Source organism: Callorhinus ursinus, unplaced genomic scaffold, assembly GCF_003265705.2.
Source record: "Callorhinus ursinus isolate GAN/ISIS: 27379988/994484 unplaced genomic scaffold, GSC_fseal_2.0 scaffold24, whole genome shotgun sequence".
Taxonomy (NCBI): Eukaryota; Metazoa; Chordata; class Mammalia; order Carnivora; family Otariidae; genus Callorhinus; species Callorhinus ursinus.
The window spans coordinates 23771440-23798165 of NW_027397086.1; the positions used below are offsets into that span (position 1 = coordinate 23771440).

At 41.8% G+C, this 26726-nt stretch overlaps 1 long non-coding RNA gene and 1 pseudogene across 3 annotated transcripts; both read right to left on the reverse strand.

Moving 5' to 3' along the window:
• Positions 1 to 6484: 6484 nt before the first annotated feature.
• On the reverse strand, positions 6485 to 8322 carry LOC112836587 (E3 ubiquitin-protein ligase RNF8 pseudogene; annotated as a pseudogene).
• A 6870-nt stretch (positions 8323 to 15192) lies between these two features.
• On the reverse strand, positions 15193 to 20870 carry LOC141369967 (uncharacterized). Of its 3 annotated transcripts, XR_012373574.1 has the most exons (6): positions 20326 to 20407; positions 19823 to 19972; positions 19269 to 19350; positions 16863 to 16976; positions 16311 to 16377; positions 15193 to 15687 (listed from the first exon to the last, which is right to left on the reverse strand). It is a non-coding gene; the product is annotated as an uncharacterized lncRNA (long non-coding RNA). The 3 variants fall into 3 exon arrangements; XR_012373575.1 differs by lacking the exons at positions 19823 to 19972; positions 20326 to 20407 and adding an exon at positions 20732 to 20870; XR_012373573.1 differs by lacking the exon at positions 20326 to 20407 and having other exon boundaries at positions 19823 to 20138.
• Positions 20871 to 26726: the final 5856 nt, after the last annotated feature.

A 26726-nucleotide genomic window follows, 5' to 3' on the forward strand; every position in this document is an offset into this window, starting at 1 on the left:
ATACAGTAGAAATATAAGCACACTCATATGCATATTATATTTTATATTTCCATAATTTGACCTTCTTTGTGGTGATTTTATTTTTTCCTTTGGCTTCTTTATGATTTGATGGGGAGGATAACTTTTTGATATATGATATTTATCCTGCAATAAAGCCTTGATCAAAGGACTTAATGTTTCAGAGCCTCAGTTTCCTTAATTGTAAAATGGAAATAAAAATCTTGCCTTACGTGTTTAATTAGGTATTTGTGAGGGTCAGTTGAAAATTGGAAAGTGTTTGACAAAATAAAAGTGTTTTTTCTGTGTTGTTGTTTGAGAGAGCCAAGGGTCCTTATCCATCCCATCAAATATAAGAACATGATCTGAATCAAAGGAAACTTGAAGAGGATCCTAATAAAATTTGAGATTTGACTGGGAAATTATGTTGTTCTCTTTCCTAAATTCAACTACATATTTCTGATAAATTGGAGGTGGTGACAGGTAGAGAGGTGGACTAACTGAAGGGGAGATTGCAGGGTGCTTGGTGGCTGCTGGGGGAGAGTCTACTCTAGGGAGGCAAAGTGGGCGAGCAGAGGAGGTGCATGAAGGGTGGTTCTAAGTACAGCATATGGCAGTCAGAATAATGGCCCTCCAAAGATGTCCACAAGTCAGTCCTCAGCACCTGCAAATATAATTACCTAACGTGGCAAAAGAGACTTTGCAGATGTGACTAAGTTAAGGATATCAACATGGGAAGATTAATGGGGTGGGGGAAGGGGAATATGAAATCACAAGATTTCTTACAAGAGGAAGGCAGGAAGGCTGATGTCAGAGAGAGGAGATGGGACGATGGAAGCAGAGGGTGGAGTGATGTGCTCTGAAAATGGGAGAAGGAGCCCTGAGCCAAGGAATGAAGAGAGCCTCTAGAAGGTAGAAAAGTCCGAGAAATATTCTCCTCCAGAGCCTCTAGAAAGGAGCACAGCCTTGTGGACAGTTTGGTTTTAGCTCGGAAGAACCATCTCAAATTCTGACCTCTAGAACTGTAAGATGATAGTTTGTACTGTTTTCAGCCCCTAAATTTGTGGTTGGTTGTTGTTATAGCAACAACAGGAAAAGAATACACTAAACAGTCTATACTGAACCATGAGTACAACTTGTAGAAAAAAGGGATTGTGAGGACCAACGGGAAGAGTCCTCGTAGCAAACTCTCTTAATACTTTCGAACTCATGTGGGGGCCATCCTCTAACTGAGCATGTCACAGGAAGGGAATCACATTTTCCTTCTCATTTCACAAAAGCTTTGTTGCTTGGAATCCATTGCCAGGCCTGGGCAGTGAGGAAACAGGGGAGACAAGGGCGTTGGGAATGGGCTCTCGTTCCGGGAACATAGAACAGTTGCAGATTAGGACAGCAGGTCATCTCAGAGGAGGGCATCTGCATGCTCGTTCTCAGCTGAAGATTCCTGACTCAGTTGCCATACTACTAAGTTCCTAGAATGGTGCTGTGGATACTCTCTGCCCACCCTCGGAGTTTCCAGAAGTATCTGAGGAGTGAAGGGCTTTCTATTGTATTAGAAATCCCACTGGACTAGAAATGGCTGTGGGGCTGGTGAATGTTAGGTATGAATGATAATGCGACCACATGTGTACTCACAGGTTGATGTACTTGAACCATTTGCTTTATACTATTAAAATAGGTGGCTTTTTGACTTGAACTTTTAACATTTGCACCTGAAAATGGGCTCAAATTCAGGAACACAGAATCTGTAATTCTGAAATCCCCAAAGCTCTGAAAATTTAAAAAAAAAAATCATTTTTATCTGACAGCAAGGTTAGACATGAAATGATGTGAAACTATTGTCTTTATTTCTCTCCCTTGGTACGAATGTGCATATACTTCACTGCAGAAATAGTAATGTGTTTGATTATGGGGTGCTGCTCCAGACCTTACTGGGTGGGGTGTTATGTAATATAATATATAGTACATACCTGAAATTACCTTTCTAAAATCTAAATCTAAAATCATTTAATCCCAAGAGCTCAGATAAGGAATTACGGAGTTTTAAAGGGGACTAGCCATATTGGGCATACTGGGTTGAATAGTGTCCCTCCAGAATTCATGTCCACCTGGAACCTCTGAATGTGACTTTATTTGGAAATAGGGTCTTTATAGTTGTAATTAGTTGAATTAAGATATGGTCATACTAGATTTGGATTGGCCCTAAATCCAGTGACTTGGTCTCCTTAAAAGTGAACACACACAGAGAAAAAGGCCATGTGACAATGGAGTCAGAAATTGGAGTCACACACCTACAAGCCAAGGGATGCCAAGGATTGCCAGCAACTATCAGGTCCTAGGGAGTGAAGCATGGGGGTGGTTTCCCCCTCAGAGCCTCCAGAAAGAACCACCTCTGCTAACATCTTGATTTTGAACTTCTGACTTCCTGAACTATGAGAGAATGAATTTCTGGTGTTGCAAACCACCTCATTTGTGGTTATTTGCTATGATGGTACTAAGAAATTAATACACTGGACCAGAACCAGTTTAGTTGTAGGAATAATAGTTGGAATATCTTAGAATCTTGAAATTTTGATTAATTCATTCAACAGAATATCTTTTTCGGTAAAGGAGAGGTGGTATAACTATAGCTTACATAGTGGTATCACATTCTCCTTTTAACAGTGTTAATAGGATACTATTGAAGCACTGCTTTCAATAGAAAACACTGAAAATCTAATCTTATTATAAGGAATGACAAAATCAATTATAATATATCCATACTGTAGAATAATAACCAGCTTAAAAACATTCATGCTTTTGAAAAACGCTTTAATGACATGAGAAATTCCTCGTATTGGGTTGAAAATAGGTACAGTAGTTGTTAGAACTCATCACATTGTACATGCAGGATTTATGCATTTCACTATGTCACACACTGAATATATCTCAGAAAAAAACTATAAACACATATTGAACTCTAGTCAATAAATTTACTTTTTGTAGTGGTCTGAGTTAGCAGCTCTGAAACTACTTTCTATGTAATTTAGGCTTAAGCAAATGAGTAGATATATTGACAGTAACAGAAGCCAATTTTTTTTCACTGTTGAAGAAGAGTTACAGATGTGAATATGTGGAAGTTGAGAGTATTCTCTGAAGTGTTGGATTGGTACTTGAGGTATTAGTTTGAATTCATGGTTTTTAATTATATATACTTAACATATAATGTGGCACCTGGGTGGCTCAGTCGTTAAGCATCTGCCTTTGGCTCAGATCATGATCTCAGGGTCCTGGGATCAAGCCCCACATTGGGCTCCCTGCTCTGCGGGAAGCCTGCTTCTCCCTCTCCCACTCCCCCTGCTTGTGTTCCCTCTCTGGCTGTCTCTCTTTCTGTCAAAATAAATAAATAAAATCTTAAAAAAAACATATTATGTATAGATAGATGGATATAAAAATTATATGAATATATAAATAATATACATATAATATATAATAATTATAGATAGATAGCTCTGTCTGCTGACAGGACCTAGAAGAAATGACGAAGTAGTAACAGTGAGTACACCTACCACCTAGAAATTGGTATGAAATTTCTAAATACCATTTCCAATAAAAGGTAATGGCCCTTGGAGAAATAGCTGATTCTAGGACTGTGTCAGGGAAGCACAAAATGAATCTGGATCATCTTGTAAAAGTAAGTAAGGAATTTCTTTTTTTTTTTTTATTATGTTCAGTTAGCCAGCATATAGTACATCATTATTTTTTGATGTAGTGTTTATCAGTTGTGTCTAACACCCAGTGCTCATCACAACATGTGTCCTCCTTAATACCCATCACCCAGTCACCCCATTAAAGTAAGGAATTTCTTCAACAAAAGCAGGAACATACCAAAAGGACACAGAAGTCAACTTTTAGAGCTCCCACTGGCCAGATATGGGATAATTTATTCATAAAAATAGAGTGATGGTAGTGGATTATAACCCATTACTTATAAAATTAAAATCTATGAGCCCATACTTATATCAATAAATGAAAAAAATAAGTAAATAAATGAAAATGAGGAAGGAGAAAAGTTCTTTCAGTAGGATGCCAACTAACAAGTATAGAAGGAATGATGGAGATAGAAAATCATTAATGGATACTAAAACTAGTGGGTGAAGGTTTAATGAGAAATGGAATATTTACATATTCAAACTATCTCCTCATACATTATTAATTTTAAAGGGAAAAATAGTAATGTTAGAGTGAAGAAAACTGGCAGGCTCCACTTTATCAAAGTGATCAGAGTTAACAAACAAGCATCATTTGTCTCTTGGTGAGATGCACTGAGTAGGATACAACATTAGTTTGGTGGCATTCCTTCCAAAACTGCAAAAAATCAGATCAGACAAATCCAAGTCAAAGGACAACGTACAAAAATGACTGGTTTGTACTCTTCAAAAATGTCAAGGTCAAGAAACACACACAAAATAGGTGAGGAACTGTTCCAAATTAAAGGACATTACTGAGAATTAAATGCATCTAAGATTTGATCTTAGACCAAGAAAAAACAATTTATAAAGGATGTTTATGGGACAACTGATGAAATTTGAATGTAGATTGTGGACTTTGAATTGTACCAATGTTAAATTTCCTGATTTTGATAGTTGTACTGTGATTACATAAAAGAATCAATGGGGGCACCTGGCTGGCTCAGTTGGTAGAGCACGCAACTCTTAATCTCAAGGTCATGAGTTCAAGCCCAACATCGGGCATGGAGCCTACTAAAAAAAAAAAAAAAAAAAAAATCTATGTCCTTATAATTAGGAAATGCACAGTGATGTATCCAACTTACGCTCAAATGGTTCATACCAAATAATATGCATAAATATAAATACACATACAAAGATAGAAAGATAAAACAGATGAGAAAAAAATGTATTGGTGAATCTGGGTAAAGAGTGTATGAAGGTTTTGGACTATTGCAACTTTTCTGTAGGAAACATTTGAAATTATATTAAAATAAAAAGTTATAAAAATAGGGTACAGCCCCTGCACAGTATGATCATAAGTTTGAAAGAATAAAACATTAAATTATTATTTATATACATAGGGAAAAACTGGAAGGAAATACAACAAAATATTATCAGTGGTTATACCTCCATTTAAGTTTTAGGGGTTATTATAATTTCTTTAAGTAATCCCCACCCATGGTATACACATTCCTTTGTAACCACTGCATGGTTAGTAACTGGCTTCTGACTGACAGAATACAGTGAAAGTGATGGATGTCATGTCTAAATTTAATTTTTTTATTTATTTAAGGTTTTAATTTAAATTCTAGTTAGTTAATATATAGTGTAATATTAGTTTCAGGTGTACAATTTAGTGAGTCAACACTTACATACAACACCTGGTGCTCATCACAAGTGCACTCCTTAATCTCCATCACCTATTTAACTCATCCCCCCACCCACCTCCCCTCTGGTAACCATCAGTTTGTTCTCTCTAGTCAAGAGTCTGTTCTTGGTTTGCCTCTCTCTTTTTTCCCCTATGCTCATTTGTTTTGTTTCTTAAATTCCACATATGAGTGAAATTGTATAGAATTTGTCTTTCTCTGACTGACTTATTTCACTTAGCATAATACTCTCTAGCTCCATCCACATGATTGCAAATGGCAAGACTGCATTCCTTTTTATGGCTGAGTAATATTCCATTGTATATATAGACCACATCCTCTTTATCCGTTCCTTGGTTGTTGGACATTGGGCTGTTTCCATAATTTGGCTATTGTGGATAATGTTGCTATAAATACCGGGGTGCATATATCCCTTTGAATTAGTATTTTTGTATTCTTTGGGTAAATACCTAGTAGTGCAATTGCTGGATTGTAAGGTAGTTCTATTTTTTTTTCTATTTTTAACTTTTTAACTCCATACTATTTTCCAGAGTGGCTGTACCAGTTTCATTCCCACCAGTAGTGCAAGAAGGTTCCCCTTTCTCCACATCCTCACCAACACCTATTGGTTCTTATGTTGTTGATTTTAGCCATTCTGACAAGTGTGAGGTGATATCTCATTGTAGTTTTGACTTGTATCTCCCTGATGATCAGTGATGTTGAACATCTTTTCATGTATCTCCTGGCCATCTGTATGTCTTTGGAAAAATGTTCATTCATGTTTTCTGCCCATTTTAACTGGATTATTCATTTTTTGGGTGTTGAGTTGTATCAGTTATTTATATATTTTTCATACTGATCCTTTATCAGGTATGTCATTTGCAAATACCTTCTCCCTTTCTGTGGGTTGCCTTTTAGTTTTATTGATTGTTTCCTTCACTGTGCAGAAGTTTTTTTTTTTTTTATTTTGAGGAAGTCCCAGTAATTTATTTTTGCTTTGTTTTCCTTGCCTCAGGAGATATACCTAGTAAGAGGTTGCTATGGCTGATGTCAAAGAGGTTACTGCCTGTGTTCCCCTTTAGGATTTTCATGGTTTCCTGTCTCACATTTAGGTCTTTAATCCATTTTTTTTTTTTTTTAGGCTTTACATTTTATTTCCAGGAAATGACATCTTGTTTTCACAAAGAGGTAGACCATCCTCTCCAAGAGAGGCTGCCTTAGCTTTTAGGGGCAGCCGTAGGGGTACCCCAACCTGTCCAAAACAAATGTCAGCTGAGGGGCTTCTGAGGTACCAAAACGCTAACAGAAACAATCAAGTTAAAAATCAGAACAGAAATACATAACCCATTCACCACACAGGGAAGCAGAGTCTCTCAAGTCCCCGGAAGCAGCCCTCATGGTGGCAGCACAGCCAGCCAACATCGGTCGTGCGGAGGACTTGCTCTCAGTCTCTGTCCCACGGGGCTCCGTCCTGAGTGCCATCTCAGAGAGGCCCAAGACCTGTCCACAGATAATCCTCCAGACCCTCCCAAGCTTCCACTGCCTGGCAGTCCCTCAAATGCCCCTGGAGCATGGTCGTCAGGACAGTCTCTTTGCTTTTTGTTCCCTAATGAGGACAATTCGTCGTTCTTTCACTTCTGAGCTCAGATTATCTACCATCTTATTAATGCAATTGTCCAGAACCAGGGAGTGAGTTTTGGACTTGATGTGCTTCTGACAAATGGGGCATTCTACCTTCCGCTTCATCCACTCATTGATACAGTAGGAGCAGAAACTGTGGGCACAGTTCAAGGTGACAGCCTTGGTCTGTTCCAATTCTTTGTTCTTGGCTTGAATGATTGCTTCAAAGTCCTTCTTGCTCCGATTTAGTTCTTCCATTAGAGCCCGATGCTCCTGCAGAGCCTGGGCCAACTGTTGCTTCAGGTCCTCTTCTCCTTGCTCCTTCTCCAAACCCTGGAGATGCAGTTCCTCTTCCTGGAAAGTCTTCTCTAGCTGCTCCACTCTGGCCTGCTGCTGGGCCTGCTCTGCACACAGCTGGGACTGTAGGTCCTGCAGCTCCTGCTCCATTTTCATAATTCTCTTTGAGTTCCCTTTTTGGGTCTGCTTTTTCACCTTCAAGACAGCTACCTGGTTTTCCTGCATTTGTATTTTCAGCTTCAGAATCCTGGACATGGTCACCTTGAACAGCTCTAAGCTGCTTTGAGATGCTGAAGGGTTTGAGGCTTTCTGCTTCTTAGGATGAAGCTCTATGACTTTTGTGGAGCCAGGGTGAACATGAGCCTTTGTGGCCTTCTCCCTCGGCTCAAGGGAAGTCAACTTAGGATCCAGATATTCGGAGGGTTGACTGGCCACTTCACATTTCCCATGAGACTTCACTGGTTGACCAGGTTCACAAGACACTTTACTTATTTTGGATTTCAAATTTGAGGGGCCTTCAGCTCCAGAACCCTCCAATTCATCCAAACTAAATTTCCTTTTAGTTCTCAATCCCCTATTTTTTCCTGTCATCTGGTCATTCTTTAGGGCAAGACAAGGATACATCCTCTCCTGGTCTTCTTCAGTAACTTCATATTCATACTCTGCATTCTCCTTATTCTCCACAGGTACCCTGAGCTGGATGTGGTCTCCCTTATGGATAGAATAGAACTTTAAAGGTTCTAGATGTTCTCTGTTCAGCCAAACACCATTCAGACTCTTCTTGTCCATAATTGTCCACTGGCCCTCAACATTCTGCTTCAAAACACAGTGGTTTCGGGAAATCATCAGAGGGCAGATTTTTGATACCAGTTGGTATGTGACACCAAATCCTCGCCCTATAGTCACCTCGTTTCCGTCCTCCAGCAGCAGCCACTCGGCGTTCATCCCTACCCGCCGCAAGCACCAGCTCTGACCACGGGCGCGGTCTCCCGTGACCAACGAGCCGGGCTCCTCCATAGCCCATTCTGACCTGGCTCGCGGTCAGCACAGAGCGAGACCCCCGCCGGGATTCCTGCCGCCTCTCAGCTTCGTCGCCGGCGCCATACCTAAACAACAGACAGAAGCAATCCCATTTTTTGTTTTTTAAGTAGGCTCCACACTCAGCGTGGAGCCCAACATGGGGCTTGAACTCATGACCCTGAGATCAAGACCTGAGCTGAAATCAAGAGTTGGGCACTTAACTGACTGAGCCACTCAGGCAGCCTGGTCTTTAATCCATTTTGAATTTATTTTTGTGTATGGTGGAAGAAAGTGGTCCAGTTTCACTCTTTTCCATGTTGCAAATCAATCAACGTGATACACCACATTAATAAAAGATATAAGAGCCATATGATCCCTTCAATAGATGCAGGAAAATCTTTTGACAAAGTACAAGATCCATTCATGATAAAAACCCTCAACAAACTAGGGTTATACCTCAACATGATAAAGTCCATATATGAAAAACCACAGCTAATATCATTCTCAATGGGGAAAAACTGAGAGCTTTTCACAAAACAGGGATGTCCACTCTCACCAATTTTATTCAACATCGTACCGGAAGTCCTAGCCTTAGCAGTCAGACAACAAAAAGAAATAAAAGGCATCCAAATCAGCAAGGAAGAAGTAAAACTTCCACTATTTGCAGATGACATGATACACTACATAGAACACCCAAAAGACTCCATCAAAAAATTGCTAGAACTTATACACAAATTCAGTAAAGCTGCAGGATACAAAATCAACATACAGAAATCTGTTGCATTTCTATACACCAATAATGAAGCATCAGAAGGATAAATCAAGGAATCAATCCCATTTACAATTGCACCAAAAACCATAAGATACCTAGGAATAAACCTAACCAAAGAGGTGATGAAACACCTGTACTCTGAAAACTATAAAACACTGATGAAAGAAATTAAAGACAACACAAAGAAATGGAAAGACATTCCATACTCATGGATCAGAAGAACAAATATTGTTAAAATGTCTATACTACCCAAAGTCATCTACACATTCATTGTTATTCCTATCAAAATACCAACAGCATTGTTCACAGAGCTAGAATAAACAATCCTAAAATTTGTATGGAACCACAAAAGGTCCCAAATAACCAAAGCAACCTTGAAGAAGAAAAGCAAAGCTGGAGGGATCAGAATTCCAGACTTCAAGTTATATTGCAAAGCTGTAGTCATGAAAATAGTATGGTACTGGCACAAAAATAGACACAAAGATCAATGGGACAGAATAGAAAACCCAGAAATGATCTGATAACTGTATGGTCAATTAATCTTTGATAAAGCAGGAAAGAATATCCAATGGGAAAAAGACAGTCTTTTCAACAAATGGTGTTGGGAAAACTGGACAGCAACATGCAAAAGAATAAAATTTCTTATCTATAGCTTCAAAATGTTCTGGCTTCCTACCACACTGGGAATAATACAGCTTAATTACTTTAAATGCTCACTGACCTCTTCAGAGGGAGGTCTTGTTTATCACTACATCTAAAAAAGCCACCTTCATCTTCCCCATCACTTCCTGTTCCCTTTTTCTGTGTTAGTGCTCTTAGCTCCTTTTCATAGCACATGTTGGAAACAGTCAAACATCTAACTCAAGGAAGGCTTTCTATATTCTGATACAGCTATATTCTGAATTATTAGGCAGCCTACACTCTGGAAAAGCTGCCCTGTGTTATTTTCCCAAGAAGATCTTGGCTGTCCTGCTTCCTGGCCTGTGGTCAAGCTATTAAAACAAATTCCTTTGTACTTCTCGCTTTCTTCCCTTTTCTTCCGGGCAGTTGGAGATAGCCATCAGAGCCCAGAGTTCAGTTCTCATGGCTTCTTTGCTTACCCATTGTATGACTTTAGGCAACTTTCAATTTATTGAAACTCTGAGCTGTAGTTTTTCCATCCATGAAGTGTGGAAAACAGTAAGTGCCTCAGGGGTTATTGTGAGAATCAAGGACACGGATGTGTGTGAGGCCTCGGGCAAAGCACCTGCCTCACTCTGTGGGTCATATGTTGGTTCTCTTACAAACTCTTAATTTACCCCTTTTTTGGTGACATAATCCCCAGGCAGAACCAGTTGCTTAGTCCTCTGTGCTCCAGTGGCTTTTTCTTCTTTTTCCTAGAACTTGTGTCAGGGTGGGTTGAGACTTTTCATAAGTTTCTCTTTCCTGGCTAGACTGAAAGCTTTTCCATGAGCACAAATGTGCTGGTTTTATCTCTGAATCCCCAGTGCCAGGCACAGAGTCTCAGGAACAGCGGAGCTCAAAAGATGCTTATAGAATGGGGAATTCCAGTTCTATTGACATATCTCTTATGAAATCTTTTGATCCTCTAACTAGAAATAATTTTTCTCTCAATGGGAATTGAGTGCTCTCATCACATTCTGCCTTGAATCATAGTTATTTGTGAGCATTTTTTTTTTCTTTTTGGATTACCCTCCAGCCTCCTCGTGCAGCCCCCAGTCATATGATTGCTGGAACTGCATCTTATTCACCTCTGAAACCGCAACAGTGTCTGGCCCATGCATTCCATCACTTGTTTAAGATACAGTTCTTCTTGAGCAAGGAGCAAGGGATATGAATCACACATTTAATGTACAATACAGTTTTTGCCTCTTTTGTGTAGGCCTGCTCCACAAACCACTTCCCCATTGCGCAATGAACTGGAGGGTGGGGTTGCTCCCAATGTTAAAATCAGTCAGGGTCACCAGAAGTCATTTACCTACCTCTGAATAAAAAATGTTAATTCACAACTTAACTTCAAATCAGGCTTCTCTATTTTTTTTTATTTTTAAAGATTTTATTTATTTATTTGAGAGAGAGAGAATGAGGGATAGAGAGCATAAAAGGGAAGAGGGTCAGAGGGAGAAGCAGACTCCCCACCGAGCAGGGAGCCTGATGCGGGACTCGATCCAGGGACTCCAGGATCATGACCTGAGCCAAAGGCAGTCGCTTAACCAACTGAGCCACCCAGGTGCCCAGGCTTCTCTATTTTATCAAGAATGTCACGATAAGAACCTGACTCATTATACATGTGCAAAATACAATACAAACTTTGAGCAAGGCAAGGATTAGAACTGATGAGAAGATAAAGTAAACTTGGAATATAATGATAGGATTATAGTTCCTAAGGTCACAGAGTTTTTATTTTTACTTATTTATTTATTTATTTTTACAAAACCTTTGAAAAAAATTTTTTTAATCCCCATCACCCAGTTACCCCATTCCCCTACCCCCCCTCCCTTCTGTAACCCTCAGTTTGGTTCCTAGAGTCCAGAGTCTGTCATGGTTTATCTCCCTCTCTGATTTCTTCCCATTCACTTGTCCCTCCCTTCCCCTGTGGTCCTCCGCACTGTTCCTTATGTTCCACATATGAGTGAAACCATATGATAATTGTCTTTCCCTGCTTGACTTATTTCACTCAGCATTATCCCCTCCAGTTCCATCCGTGTTGATGCAAATGGTGGGTATTCATCCCTTCTGATGGCTGAGTAATATTCCATGGTCACAGAGTTTTTTTTTTTTTTAATATTTTATTTATTTATTTATTTGAGAGAGAGAATGAGATAGAGAGAGTACATGAGAGGGGGGAGGGTCAGAGGGAGAAGCAGACTCCCTGCTGAGCAGGGAGCCTGATGCAGGACTCGATCCCGGGACTCCAGGATCACGACCTGAGCCAAAGGCAGTCGCTTAACCAACTGAGCCACCCAGGCGCCCGGTCACAGAGTTTTTAAAAAAGTTGTTGACCTCAGCAGCAATTACACTGCACTACATACAGCTATTTAAGATTAATTGCATTGGTTGGCATTACATTATATTAAACTTATGTTATGGATACAGGGCAGCTGAAGAGAGATTTTGTCAGGGTCTAGTAGCCCCTTAGTGAATTTTTCAGCCATTGGACAAATGTTGACTGAGCTTCCATCCTGTGCCAGCTCTATGCTAGAAATGGCTGAGAAAGAGGTAGAAGACAGACCCTGCCTTGGCTCTCCTTTTTTTTTTCCCCCTTTCTTGCTATTAAGTAATCTAAGTTGACTGTATTTATCCTGATCGCCAAACTTGCAGAATTGCTGTGGGGAATGAAGAGAATGTTTATGAAACAGGTCAGATGTTTTGATAAGCACTATGTAAGAACTCTATTATGTGATTATTCTCCAGCATAATACTAATGTGGTAAAAATCAACCATGAAATTGCAGTTCTAAGGCCCTTTTGCTTTTGACTTTAAGATTTCTTAATAGTCAAGTCCACTGACTCTCATTTGATTGCTGGTTTTTAAAATTAAACTTGTCTGCACCATTTAACAAAGAAATAGTGTTTTGATTACTCCTGGAATATAAATGCTCCAGTCTGAGTGATGTTTTATGGAGTTGTTTTTCTTTAACGTCCATATTTCCTCCTCAGTGTCAGAGACATTAGAACCAGAAGGGATCTTGGGTATTATCTAATTCAGTGCTGGTCAAACATTTCCATTCTTTTCAAGCATCAAGTGCTTTTTTTCTGAATACTTGAGGTTCTGGAAAATTTTCACATACCAAACTGTATTTAATTATTAATTAATATTATTTAATTTTCTTTTTTTCATTAAAGAATACTGCTGCCAATCAGAACTCCTAATTAGTATGACATAATTAGAATTAGCATTAAGCAGTGTTGTTACTGATTCTGGAATCAGATTACCTGGGTTTGATCTTCCTTCCAACACTAGCTGTGCAACCTTGAGCAAATTGTTTAACTCTCTGTGCCTCAGTTTCTTTATCTGTAAATTCATAACAATAGTACATTCCTCAAAGAGTTGTGAGGATTCCTGCATCATCACAGCCCAAACAAAGAAAAGGGCCCCCTTTGTTATCCTGTCAAACCTAAATCTATATAATATTAAGTTTCTAATAAAATATTGGAAGTATTTTACCTTGTGCATACTCATTACTACTTTTCAAGATTCCAGTGAGGTTCTAGGATATCAGGTTGGTAATTGCTATTTGAGAATAAACTTATCCTTTAAAGGGGAGGAACTTGAAACCCAGAGAAGTGAGATGCCTGAGGACTCCCAGCCACTCAGGGCCAGACTTGGCACTGGAACCTGGAACTTCCAGACTGTGGGACTGTGCATTTATCAGGCTAATTAGAAGCTTGTTCATAAAGGTCACAAATTCATCCAGATCATGTGGTGTGAAACAGACATAGGATGGGGACATTAGAAGTACTTACTGTCCTGGGTTCTGTGTACACTGAAAGCAATTGAATATTTAAATTCCATTTAAGGGCGCCTGAGTGGCTCAGATGGTTGAGCATCTGCCTTTGGCTCAGGTCATAATCTCCAGGTCCAGGGATCGAGCCCCATGTCCGGCTCCCAGCTCAGCAGGGTGTCTGCTTCTCCCTCTCCCTCTCCCCCTGCTTGTGCTCTCTCTGCATCTTTCTCTCTCTCTCAAATGAATAAATAAAATCTTAAAAATAAATAAATAAATAAATAAATAAATAAATAAATTCCATTTCATTTGGAAACCCCTTGACATCTGTAAGGAATATCTCCACAATTTGGATACCAAATTATCAATATCAGTATAGCTTATAACCTCCTCTAGAAAATGCATTAAAGAATAACTGAGAAATTTAAGTAACCCTGTAAGACCCTTAATAAAGTCTATACTTATTAGACTAAAGTAACTGATAGTAGTTTTAAAATAAATTCTGCCATAGGGGCACCTGGGTGGCTCAGTCAGTTAAGTGTCTGACTCTCAATTTTGGCTCAGGTCATGATCTCAGGGTTGTGAGATAGAGCCCCGTGTTGGGCTCTGCACTGGGTGTGGAGCCTGCTTAAGATTCTCCCTCTCCCTCTGCCCCTCCCCCCCCCTCAAAAAATAAATAAGTAAATAAATAAATTCTGCCATAGAAATAAACTTGAAACTATATTATGACGTCATTATTGAAACAAAGCAAACCATGAGCTTACCTGAATGTGCAGAAATTCAGGGATGACGATGGATGCCAGTGACCTCTGCTGCCCAGTAATGTGCTGATGGATGGCACAGTAGTCAGAAGGGGCCACACTGCAGGATGAAGTCAGCAGGGCCCTGCTGCAAGAGCTGCTATAGTGACTGCAGACTCTGGGCCCTGAGCTAGACTTACTGAATGCTAAGTGACCTCCTCAGCCAATCCTGACACTTTCCCAGTTCTGTCTCAACCAGTTACCAATTACTATCTGTCAGGAACCTTTTGGGAAGCTCCCGAGGACTGGAAATTTGACAATGATAAACCCAAGAATGCCAAGGGTCCATTGTTCTCAGTGCTGGTGAGGGCTCATTAATACTCATATATACTGCTGGGGGGACTGTAAATGGATACAAACTTTGAGGAGGACAATTTAATATTTCATTATTATAAGTTTAAAAATGTCCCTTTTCGGGCGCCTGGGTGGCTCAGTCGTTAACGGCTCAGGTCATGATCCCAGGGTCCTGGGATCAAGCTCCACATCGGGCTCCTTGCTCTGCGGGAAGCCTGCTTCTCCCTCTCCCACTCCCCCTGCTTGTGTTTCCTCTCTCACTGTGTCTCTCTCTGTCAAATAAATAAATAAAATCTAAAAATAAATAAATAAATAAATAAAAATGTCCCTTTTCTTTGACCAATAAATCCACATCTAGAAATCTATTCTAAGGAAACAATAGACTCACAGCTATCTAGCAGCATTACACAATAGCAAAATATAGGAAACAATCTTAACGGCCATCAATAGGAAGCTGATTTAAAAAAAATTATAGTATATTTATACAGTGGAAAACTAAATAGCCATTACAAATGATATTTTAGGATAAAATGTATTTTTTTTAAGATTTTATTGGAGCAAAACTCCAAATACATTTCAGAGGTGACTGATAATTGGAAAGGAACCTAAAAGTTGACTAGCACAAACCTTTAAGTTTACAGGTATGGAAAGGGAGACTCGGAGAAGGGGCATGACTTAGCTGAGGCTGCCTGTCGGCTTAGAGGTAGACACAGGTTAGAATCCCAGTCACTTGGCTCTCCTTCTAAGCTCCTGAAATGACGCTGCTGGTTCCCCCAAAGGAACATTAAGCTACTGAGATGAGTTTAGGTAGAATTTAAACCTCTTGTTTCTTTTTTATAGCCTTGACAGTTTTTTCCAGTGACTTAACTCTGGGAAAGAAAAACAACAACAACAACAACTGGGAATTAAAATTTTCTGTGTACCCACTACAGTGTATTCAAGTGTGAAGTGGGACAAAATGAAGAATGGGTTAGACTTGGATGCTGTGTGGGGAAATTCCTTGACACTTGAGCATTTTGGATTATTCAGGAAATTCCTCAGAGACATGGCTTTCCTCTGTATCGTTGTCCTTGGATCTACCATGAGGCTAGGGAAAGAAACAGGATGCACACTAATTATTTACAACAATCTTCCAGGGGGACAGGAGTTTGTCCTCTGTGGACAGATTCTGAGATCCCAGCCCTTCTGCATCTCCACCTGAAGGAGGCTGGGCTCTGACAGGTTAGCCCTGGAGCAGAGGAATCCTCAAGGCAGGACATCTACAGAGAAGGGTAATTATAATCTTCAGACAGAATAGGGTTATGCTTAATTAACACAGTTGCTGTGTTCCCGAGGGGTGGACATTTGCACAAGTTTTTCTGTAGATAAAGAGAAAGCAGACATTTCTGAGTCTAGGAGGATGTCTGGAAGTGTTTCTTGGGCCTATTGTTTTAAAAGAGGCTGTGTGGCTAAATGCCAATAAAGGAGTTCAGCCCTGACCTTCCATCTGGTGGGGAAGGAGAAAAAAGTTGCCATTTCTCCAGAGTTTATCACGTTCTTGGTATGCATGGTAGTGGATACTTGACCTTCACCATCTCTTCCAATCCCTACAACAATGCTGTCCGTTAGGTATGAGAGTTCTTATTTCACAGACAGAGCCACAGGCACAGAGAGAAGGGGACGAGCCGAGGCCACAGAGCTGGTAAACAGGTCAAAGCCATAAAGCCTTACCTATTCCCTTGGCTTCCAAGATGGCCAACATGCATTTCCTCATGCTTTCTTCCTTTCCCTCTAAATTCTGTGAGTAAACCAAAGAAAGCATTTAGTATGGCTAAAGTGGCATTCTACTTGTTTTTGTTTACTTGTTTGTCAAAGGGTATAAACCCATTTTGTGTTTTCCTACCCTAGGCAAAATCGGCCCCATCCTTCACATCTCAGCCAAAGGCTACCTCTTCGGGAATTTTTCAGTTCCCAGTGGGCTAGGTTTCTGCTCTCTTAAACCTTCAGGTCATTCTGTGTTTACAAATTTTATATTTGTTTCAGGCCTGCTCTGAATTCTTAGGGTCTCGCATCCAGCAGAGACTCAACAAATGCTAGCTGCTATGAATTCAGGCTGACCTGAGCAGGGAAGGGGCACGCTGAGCACAGTTATATAGAGTTCTCGTGGGATTCAGCTCCTCTGAGATGCTCCTTCTTCCTGCAGCCACCAGATTCAAGTGACATATCCATATCTCAGTAGAAATGTGGCCCAAAGCTAAGGCCCAAGTCCTAAGAGGCACTTACCTAGTTCCTACACTGTTCCTGGTCAGTAAGGCTCTGCTCCTCCATGCTCCGTGCTGCCTGGCCAGTCTCCAGTCCAAAATCCTTCTTAGGTCTCAAGGTTTCGGTTCCCCTTCCCTAAAGAGAGCTAGGTTTGGTGCCTGGCACAACATTCCCCATGTTCTCTCTGAATAAAGCTAAATTAATAGCATTTACCTTTTATTAATCCCTCCTTTTTAATATATTATTAAATTTTCTTGCTATCTGTGAGGTAGTTTTATACCCCTTTTTACATATGGGAAAACTGAACATGGCTGAGGTTAAATAATGTGTGGAAGTACACACCCTGACCAGAGCAGGGACTCAAACTGAGGACGTTTGACTCCAAATCTCATGTTTTCCTCACTTGGGAGCAAGGACCATATCTTATGCACTTTGTAACCTACGTAGTGCTTCATAAAGAGTATGTACTAACACTTAGTGAATGGAATGAAAGGCCTTTCCAACTGATAAAAACCAGCAGCACAAATCACACCCAAGAAGCACCATAGGAGGTAATTCAATAGGAAGGGGATTGTGGACCAGGGCTTAACAGCATCCACTTTTTGTGTATCTACTGATAACCTTCTGGGGCCAGTAAACTTTTCAGCGATAATTCCAAAAAGGAGCGTTTCAAATTCCAACAGGACTATAAACTTTATCTGTGAGCTTCAGGTTGGGAAATTGTTTTCCTAAAATATCTGCACCTCACACTGAAATTCTTCCATTCTTTATATTTTGATTTCTTCTTTCTCTTTTACGGATTCATTAAGGAAATATTTATTGAGGGTCTACTCTGTGCCGACCACAATTCCAGGCACTTTAATCACATCTCATTCTCTCCCTTCATCCATCCATGCATTCATTCCTTTATGAAGTCACTTATTATTTAACTTCGTATAAGGCATGGAATTTCACTTGTTCTACATTTTTACTGAAATATCTCTGGAGTAATTAGGGAAGAAGGTAAGTATCCTAGGGACAGTATTCCCAACCAGCTCCAAGTACCTGCCCCATTGGGGTGCTGTGTTCTAAATGCATAGAGCAGTGAGAGTTGAGTTTCAGTCAGTCCTTTTACTTGGTGTGTGATGTGGGGAAATCACCCCTTCAGGAGCCTAAGTTTTATCGTTTACAAAATGAGGATTGCACCACTTACTGCATAGGGTTATGGGAACTCAAGTAAAAGTGTGTAGCAAAGCGCCCAGTGTGTCAGCATGGGAACTCTCAATAGATTGATAGTGTTAGTCCCCAAGCAGCTTTCTTTCTGCCAACACCACCAGGCAGGCAGCTTGCAGAAGCATCTTGATAGTTTTGGGCAGCATGTGATCTCCCCTGGTCACCTCAGGGAGGCCACAAGGCAGGGAGGGTTACATTCGGGCAAAGACAGTCCAATTGCAGCCTTTGTCTTTATCAGCCTGAGCAGCAGCACAGACTTGGGGCACAGGCAGTGACATTCCAATTCCCTGACTGGACACTCAAGGGAAGAAGGGATTCTTGGAAAGAGATGAGGGGTGGGAGGGGGCTGATTGGCTGCTCTGCAGCTTTTTCTGCTTCCCTTGCATTTCCCTTTTGGTAGTTGCCTGTTTCCAAGGCCTCCTCAGGAGAGGAGCAGAGCTGCTTTTGTTTTGTGATTCTGAGGAACAGGTCGGGACCGGCTAGGCTGGCAGGGAGGGAGGGAGGGGTGTGATTTGGTCCCATGCCCCTGCCTGAGTGGTGCATTTCTTGCCCTCACAGGAAACCCTGTGGCTTCCACATACATGGAGGTGGGCAAACTCCCAGATGTCTAGGACTCAGAATGGAGTTTTCAGGAGAAGCAAGGCCTTCCTGCCTTTCAAAGCTCCCATCTTGTTTTCCAGTTCAGTGCACAGCAGAGTGGGTGCTAAGAATGTTTGCTGAATGAATGCAAGAGCCCTCACCGGGGAAAAGTCACAAGAAAGTAATCACTTCAACCAGTGCCAGACATAATTGCGGCTTCCCTCTGGGGTAGTCTGAGGTTGAATATGTGTTCATTTAGTTATAAACTCACCAACAAACAAGTTTAACAAACCATGAGCAGTGCACTCTGTCCCTGCCCTCAATGAGCTAACAACCCAAGTATCTCCAAGGAGTGGTCACTTTGTAATTGTGTACTGGAAACCTGCAATCAAAGGAAACCTCCAGTGATGAGAACATCTTTGTCTTCCGCATGGCCTGGGCCACTCCTCCTCTGGAGCTCGAAGCTCTCATACTCTCCGTAGGTCTGTGGGATAGGAGGTGGAGGAACCTGATCTTTCTTGATCCCGCCAAAACGAGGCATAAAATCTCAACTCTGCTAGTCTCTGTGTGAACTTAGAACAACTTTATTGAGTCTCAGTTTGTCCATCCACAAGGAGAGACAGTAATATTACCTACCTCGTAGCTTTCAGGTAAAGATGGACGAGTAATGTCTAAGAGGTGCCTTGTAAAATGCACTGTTACATGTCCGTTGTTAGCACTAGGGCAAACCAAACAAACAAAAGAAAAAAATCTCGAATCTGGGACCATTTGTGGAAACTGCCCTTTATAGACTGAATGACCTTGGGCAAGTTACATGAAATCGCAGCGCCTCGCCTTTCTCTTTCGTAAATGTGAGGCCATATAGCCTCCTTCAGAGGGTTGCCAGAATTAAGGCAGTGACACGCCCAGCACCTAGTCGGGCACACAAATGGCGCCCAGTAAGTGGTTCTCTCCCCGCATCATCCCGGGACCTCCCAGGGAGGGCCGAGTGACAAGAATTTTCCAAGCCTGCCCCTACACCCCACCCCAGCGCCTCCTGCACTGCCCCTTCCTTGGCGCGCCACTCCCACAGCTCGCTGATGTGCAGACTTGGAGAAACTTGGGGAAGTCGGAGCAAGCCGCGGGGCCCGCACCCGCCCCGCCGCGCACGCGCGCTTCGGCTGTCGCCCGGAGCAGCGCCTGCTAGTTACCTTTCACCTAGTTCGCCCGGCCAGCAGCGCAGGGTAACTCGAGGGCAGACGCTGAGCCAGACGCTGAGCCGTGTGCGCCTGCGCCTAGCTCGCTCCCGGCTCCGGCAGGGCGTCCAGAGCGCTTATTTTCTTAGTGGTTTCCGTTACCCTCTGAAATAAAGGGTGTGGGCCTTGCGGATATGCCCTAATTTCTGGGTCTGGCTGGACACAATCTCAGGTCTGGCGGGGCGACCATGGCCCTCTGAGCCGTCACCCCCACACATCCCTACGTCCCGGACCCCCCGTTACTCCTCGTTCCCCGTTTCCCCATCGGTTGACTTCACCCCCTTCTCCCACAGCTGGCCCCTATTCAGCGATGCCACCTCCCCACATCCTCTTCCCTCAGAAGGCGGTTAGGAAAGGAGCCCCGGGCTTCCGAAGGGAGCACACGCTCACGGAAAAGCCACGTGGGCGCAAAGTTACAAGTTCTTATTTCTGCAAAGGAGGGGCCCCGACCTAACTACCAGGTTTGAAGAGAAAAGGAGCACATTCTCTATTTTTTTTTTTCCCTTTCCAAATGGCTACATTGAAGATCGCCGAGGCTGCAGGGCGCCTCGGGGTTACTGCCGGGCACGGGGCGGGGCGAGCGCAGCGGCGCTGGGGGAGGGAAGGGCCTCCGCGCGCTCAGAAACCACACTCGTCCAGACGCTTTCAGCGGGACGGCGGGGGTGTCAGGGCCTAACCACACACCCCCCAGGGACGCTTTTCAGGGGTCCTTGTTATCTCTTCTCCAGGGGTCCTCCCTCTCCTGACGTTCCACCCATGGGGGGGGGGAACATGGTCTAGGAGGAGGAATAAGAACCAGATGTGTGCAAAATGTACGTCTTCTGCCTGTGGCCTGTCCCACTCTCTTCCCACTTTGATTCGTACCGTTAACAACCCCAAACGAGTCAAGGCCGGCCTCAGTTCGCCCAGGTTCTGCCGCCGATTGGAGTGAGACGGATTAAGTCCTTTGCTCTCTGCAGGATCACTGCACCTTCTGTTAGATGAAGGGGTTAGTCTAGATGATCCCCCAGGCCCTTCAGCATTAAAGTTAGGTGACGAATCCTAAGATTTTCAGTTTCACAATGTCAGGTCTCCTCCATTTCATACACAGCCAGGAGGGAAGACTGTTAAAGAGAATTACCATCAAAGTTACAAGATTGTTCATGATGGGACATTTTGAGGTTTTCTAGGTTTCTTTGAAAGGTTTTGTTACTGTTTCAAGACATTAACATTTAAGGTTAAGTATGAAGGTTTTTCCCCAATAGACTAGTAAACTTGAGGGCACCCACCCCAAATTATATTTCTTTGACTCTGCCATTGCCCCCAGCACAGTATATCAGTCAGCCAGTTGGCGCAGATTTGTTCTAAATAATAAAAGAAAATTGGTGACTAGTGGGGATAGGGTTCCAATGCTTTCATTTTGATACGAATAGATTTTTAAAACTCATGAGAATAAATGTATCATGTGAGGAAAAAATGTGAAGGCTGAATATAGAGAAATCACTTAGAATGATGTTAATCTGGGGGCACCTGGGTGGCTCAGTCAGTTGGGTGTCCAACTCTTGATCTCCACTGGGGTCATGATCTCAGGGTTGTGGGATTGTGCACCAAGTTGGGCTCCATGCTCAGTGTGAGTCTGCTTGAGATTCTTTCTCTCCTTCTGCCCCCAATCCCTCTCAATAAATAAATAAATAAATAAAATCTTAGAAAAGAGTGATGTTAATCTGATAAATCCTAAATGAGTCTGTATGTTTGGAGATTAGTATAAAATCCTGCACTTAGTTTAAAAAAATCTACTGACATACTTTATGAGTGGACTGGAAATAAGGTATCAATGAATGCTGAGCTTCTTTACATTTCTATTTTATGTAATCTTTATGATGAATATGTGAGTTAAGTGAGTACAAAATTATGGTTTCCATTTTGCACAGGAAGAAACTGTAGCTAAGAGAGATTGAACATCTGGAGACACAGCTAGCATATGATTAAATTGAATCCAGGGTTTCTAAGGCCAGGCCTTCTTTAGGAGGGTGCCTTCCAATAATGTGCACATGCTCATGTATACAGGCTTGCTTGGAGATGGGGGAGATGGAGCAATGCAGAGATCAGATTTTCTGGAGGTGGGAGAGTGGGTGGGCATTTATAATTATTATTGTTATTATCACACTAATATTTATTGAACTTTACAGTATTCCAGGTACTGGGTTAGCCCTTTGCATGCATTAGTTCTTTTAATTCTTCTAACAACTTCATAAGGTAAATGATATTATTGTCTCTTTTAGAGCAATTGAGGAAACTGGGGCCTAAAAAAGAAGTGAATTGTCCAAGTTCTCACAGGAAGTGGTAAAACAAGGATTCACCCCAGGACTAACTCCAGAGCTCAAGGAAGAACTTTGTTTTAGGTGTTTCTGTTGGCTCAAAACTCAGAATGAATCAGCAATGAAATGTAGGTTCAAGGAGCCAAAGGGACCTCAGGTTGTACCACTAGAAATCCAGGGTAAAAAATGAAGTGGAGGGTCCTGCTCTCCTGTGTGCTGGTCAGATCCCACCTGGAAGCCTGGGCTCAGGTCTGGGCATCATATCATGGACCCTTACCAAGATGGCAGCCAGGAATATCCTGTCCAAGATGAAGGGTCCAGGGAGGAGCTGCATTTGGCTCCTCTGATCTCTGCCATCACCTTGGAACCCTTTAGATTCCCAAGGCCAACACAACATATGAGGCAGTGTGGTGTGAAAACAGCAAAGGATTCCAAGTCAGACCTACGTGGTCTTGACTCTGCTCATCCCTTCCCAGCTACATGACCGTGGGTACATTTCCTTAACTGCTCTGAGTCTCAGTTTTCCCAGTTATAAAATAGAGAGAGTCAGATGTACCTTGCAGTATTGATGTGAGGGCTAATGGAGAAATGCGCATTTACTAACCATCTTCACCCTGTTTCCTATCCTCATATGAACTCAGAGCCAGGATGAGTTTAATCTTTGACCAATAATTTAATGAAGTCCTCAAAAAGGATAATGTCACATCTTCAGCAAGGGCTTTGTATGGCAGAAGTTTAGCCAGGTTTTAAAAAAAGTTGTGGGCTGGAGAGAGCCCAGTGGGTTTGTCTGCATAATGAAACAAGAGGAATTTGGAGTCTGAGGCAATCTGGGAGGGAAAGCTTGAGGAGGAGTGATAGTAGGGAAAAAGGAAGAGAGAGCAGGATTAAGGAACCTGGCAGGAGGCCCAGTCCAAACATGTGGACATGGTCAAAGACCTTATAAAGAACAGGGATGACTGATACTGAATTTAAAATTGACTGGGTTGTTGTAATGTAAATCCTGTCTTTCCCCCAAAGGTTCAGTAAAGGTTGCTACACACATGAATGCCTTGATAGGTTTTGGGGATGTTAATTTGAGTTAAACATCTGTGGGACACAGTCACACAATTTATTGCAGAACAACAAAACAATCCCAAACAGAATAATTCTGAAGAAGCTGGTGTTTAGAGCCTGAGCTAATCAAGAAATGTAAGGAACCTTGGGAATTCAAAGAACTCTTGGGAAGGTTACTAAGGTTTTCTCTAATCCATGGAAAGGGAGATCTAAGCCACTCATTATCTGCATCTGAAGGGTCCGTATAACTCCAGATGACATCTGAATTTTAGATGTAAAGAACCTAGTACAGAGCAGATACTTTTAAAAGTAGGTAATTTTTAAAATTCAATTTATCTAATCCTCATATTGCTTTTCTGTGCACTAGGAACTGTTCTAAGCCCTTTAAATATATTGCAGTTTCAATTCTCATTACCATTCTGTATGTACCAGTTACCCTATTTAAAGATGCCTACACTGAGTCACAGAGAAAGTAAGTAATTTGCCCCGGGTACCACAGCTAGCAAGTACCACACCATCTGCCTGGATGCAGATACAGGCAAATCTGTATACTAGCTTGCAACTATTACCATCTATCCAACTGTAATGGAGATCACTCTGCACTGTCAAGCTGAGGCAAGGGTGCTCCCATTCTTCCATGCGTAGGCACGATTGTAAGCTCGTTGACCACTGATGATAGAAAAGCTTCTGCCAGACCAGGAAGTTATTAGAGGAAGAAGAAGCAGAGATGTTGCTTCGAGTCTGAAGGCTTTCTGCCCACGGATGAAAGAACAGGTTTGGTGTGATTAAGGAAGACCCCTGTCCCCTGGCTGTTTCCCATTATGGGAAATTCTCTCAAGGAGATAGCACTTTGCAGTAAGTGATTGCTTTCCTGCTGGTTGAGATGCGCTGAACGATAGAGAAGTAAGAGCGACTTTGAGGAATGGAATACCTAAGATGGCTGGAGGGCAACTTACGGGCTCTAAGAGGACATACGAGAGGGTGCTGCAGGTGTGAGCTGCAGAGCAACAGTGAGACACCAAGGATACAGGGTCCTCTGAAGCCCAGGGAAGCTGTAGCTTAGTTGCTAGGGGCACCGCACTGCCCTGCCCACTCCTAGCCCACATCATCATTCCAGGTCCCCCAAGAGACCTCAGGTGGGGTCTTTAGGCCTTTAAGAAATGTCAGGGACCATAGAATTGTCCTGGAGGGAAAAACATTATTAAAACCAAGGGTATGCTTGGCAGAGATTGCCCCCAAAAATCCCTTTGTGGGAACTTGTGGCCATAGGTTGACATTGATTGGAGGAGCCGAAGAAAGGTAGCATGGTCAGACAGACCCTGGTATGGATTCTCCTGTTCATTACTTCTTTACTTACTTTTTAAAAAAGGATTTTATTTATTTATTTTAGAGAGAGAGAGTGAAAGCTGGTGGAGAGGCAGATAGAGAAGGAGAGGCAGACTCCCTGCTGAGCAGGGAGCCCTATGTGGGGCTCGATCCCAGGACCCTGGGATCATGACCTGAGCCAAAGGCAGACGCTTAACCAACTGAGCCACCCAGGTGCCCCTCTCCTATTAATTACTTCTTTAAACCTCAGTTTTCTCAAGTATAAAAATGAAAATCATGACACTTATTTCACAGTGTTATTTATAAGATAAAATGAGATGGCACAGGTGAGCGTGCTTTGAAACTCTAAATTATATATACTACAGAAATGTTATTTGTATTGCTAAGAAAAGTGGCATTTGGGACATTGTTCATAATCAGTCAACTCAATTTCCAAGTGTGTTTTAGTAGTGAAGGTCCATCCTCATCCCAAAAGAGAAAGCAGTAGCCCATCGTCAAAACAGAAAAGAACACTTCTGTTTGTTATTTGTATGCATCAGCTGGACCACTGTCATATGTTCCAGAATTTGTTACCCTGAATCTTTCCACCGTGCTACAAGCCAAAAGAGAGATGAGGTGAGCCAGCTGGCCACTGGGGAAAGTGCTTTCTCATCTACTAAAGTATCTTCCTCATCCATCAAAGGGTTTACCTGTGATTGGATGCTTTTTTCATTAGCTCCCCCTTTTCTTCCTCTGGCGAGTCTCTCTGTCCTTCAGTCAAATGGTAAATAATTTCCCAGCTACAGACTGCCTTCTCCTGAGTCCTCCACTCATCCCTTCAGCTCTCCGTTAAGTCATGATGCATTTCCCCCTCACATCTTGGCACCCCTCAGCTCCCAAATAAAGATATTTAATAGCCATTCCCGCTCTATAACAAGAAATCAATATACTAAAGGAAAATATAGATTTTGGGGGTGGAACAAAAAGGTTCTAGGAAGCAGAACATCTGTCACCTTAAGAAGTTGTGCCAAAGTTTCTCATAAATGAGACAATGAGTTCATTAGCGTTTTCCCTTGACTTCCTTTCACTTCATGGACATTTAAGGTAAAAGCCTATAACTATTTGCATTGTATACATTGCTATATTCAGAGTTAGCAAATACATTTGTGAGATATACAGGAATTTAAAAATACACAACTCGGAAGCATCAGTCATGAAAGCATCATCATCAGAAGACAAATTAATTGTAATCAGTATGTAAAGTCTGTGCGCCTGAGGAGAATAATTTTTTTTTTAAATTTAAAGTTGACATAAACAAAGTGTATAAACTGACAAACACTCAAAGCAGCTAATATAGTTACTTTATTCTTTATTTTGGTGAGCACGGCTCCTACTACTGCCTCAATATCCACCTCACTCCTGTCTTCCATCCATAGCCAGATTTAATAATAGCTATAATTATTGAACATTTGTTGTCTTTTGAGCATTGGGCTTATCATCTTATATAGTTTATCTCATTTAATCCTCATACTATTACCCAATAACAATAATTAACACAAACTTATTTTTTCAGTCTTATTTTCACGAGGAAGTGGAAGCCAGGGGATATTAAGTGATTTGCTCAATAGCACCATTTTAATAAATAGCCAGGCTGGCAAGGGGACTGACTCAGCTTGTCTGGCTCCAAAGTGTGTGCTCTGCAGCATTATTTAGATTTCCATCCCTTATTGCGGACACAAAATCTTCAGTTTTTCCCTCCATATCTGGCTTCTCTGGTCCTTGCTTCAATAAGCTACGTTTGTGATACTACTTTCCAGTTGAGCGAAACCAAGTGTTGTAGTTATAATAATAACTGTATCAGTCACATTAGAGGGTCTCCCATATGCCTGTCACAGGGCCAGACTCTCACACAATTAAATTCAGGTCCAGTGAACCTCATCCCTTCTTCATTGTCATAATGTGTTAGAGATCAGGAACAGAAACCGAAAAAAAAAAAAAAAAGATTGGATGAATACTCAAAAGTCCTGGAATTCCTTAGTTGGAAAATTAAAATAACAGCCACTTTCTATTTACTTCACAGAGTAATTGTGAGGATTAAACTAGATAATGCATTATAATAGTGCTCTGTAAACTGGCCAAATCTCGAAAAAGTATTCTCATAAACTGTGATGACATCCAGCTGTGTGACCTTGGCCAGTTGACCT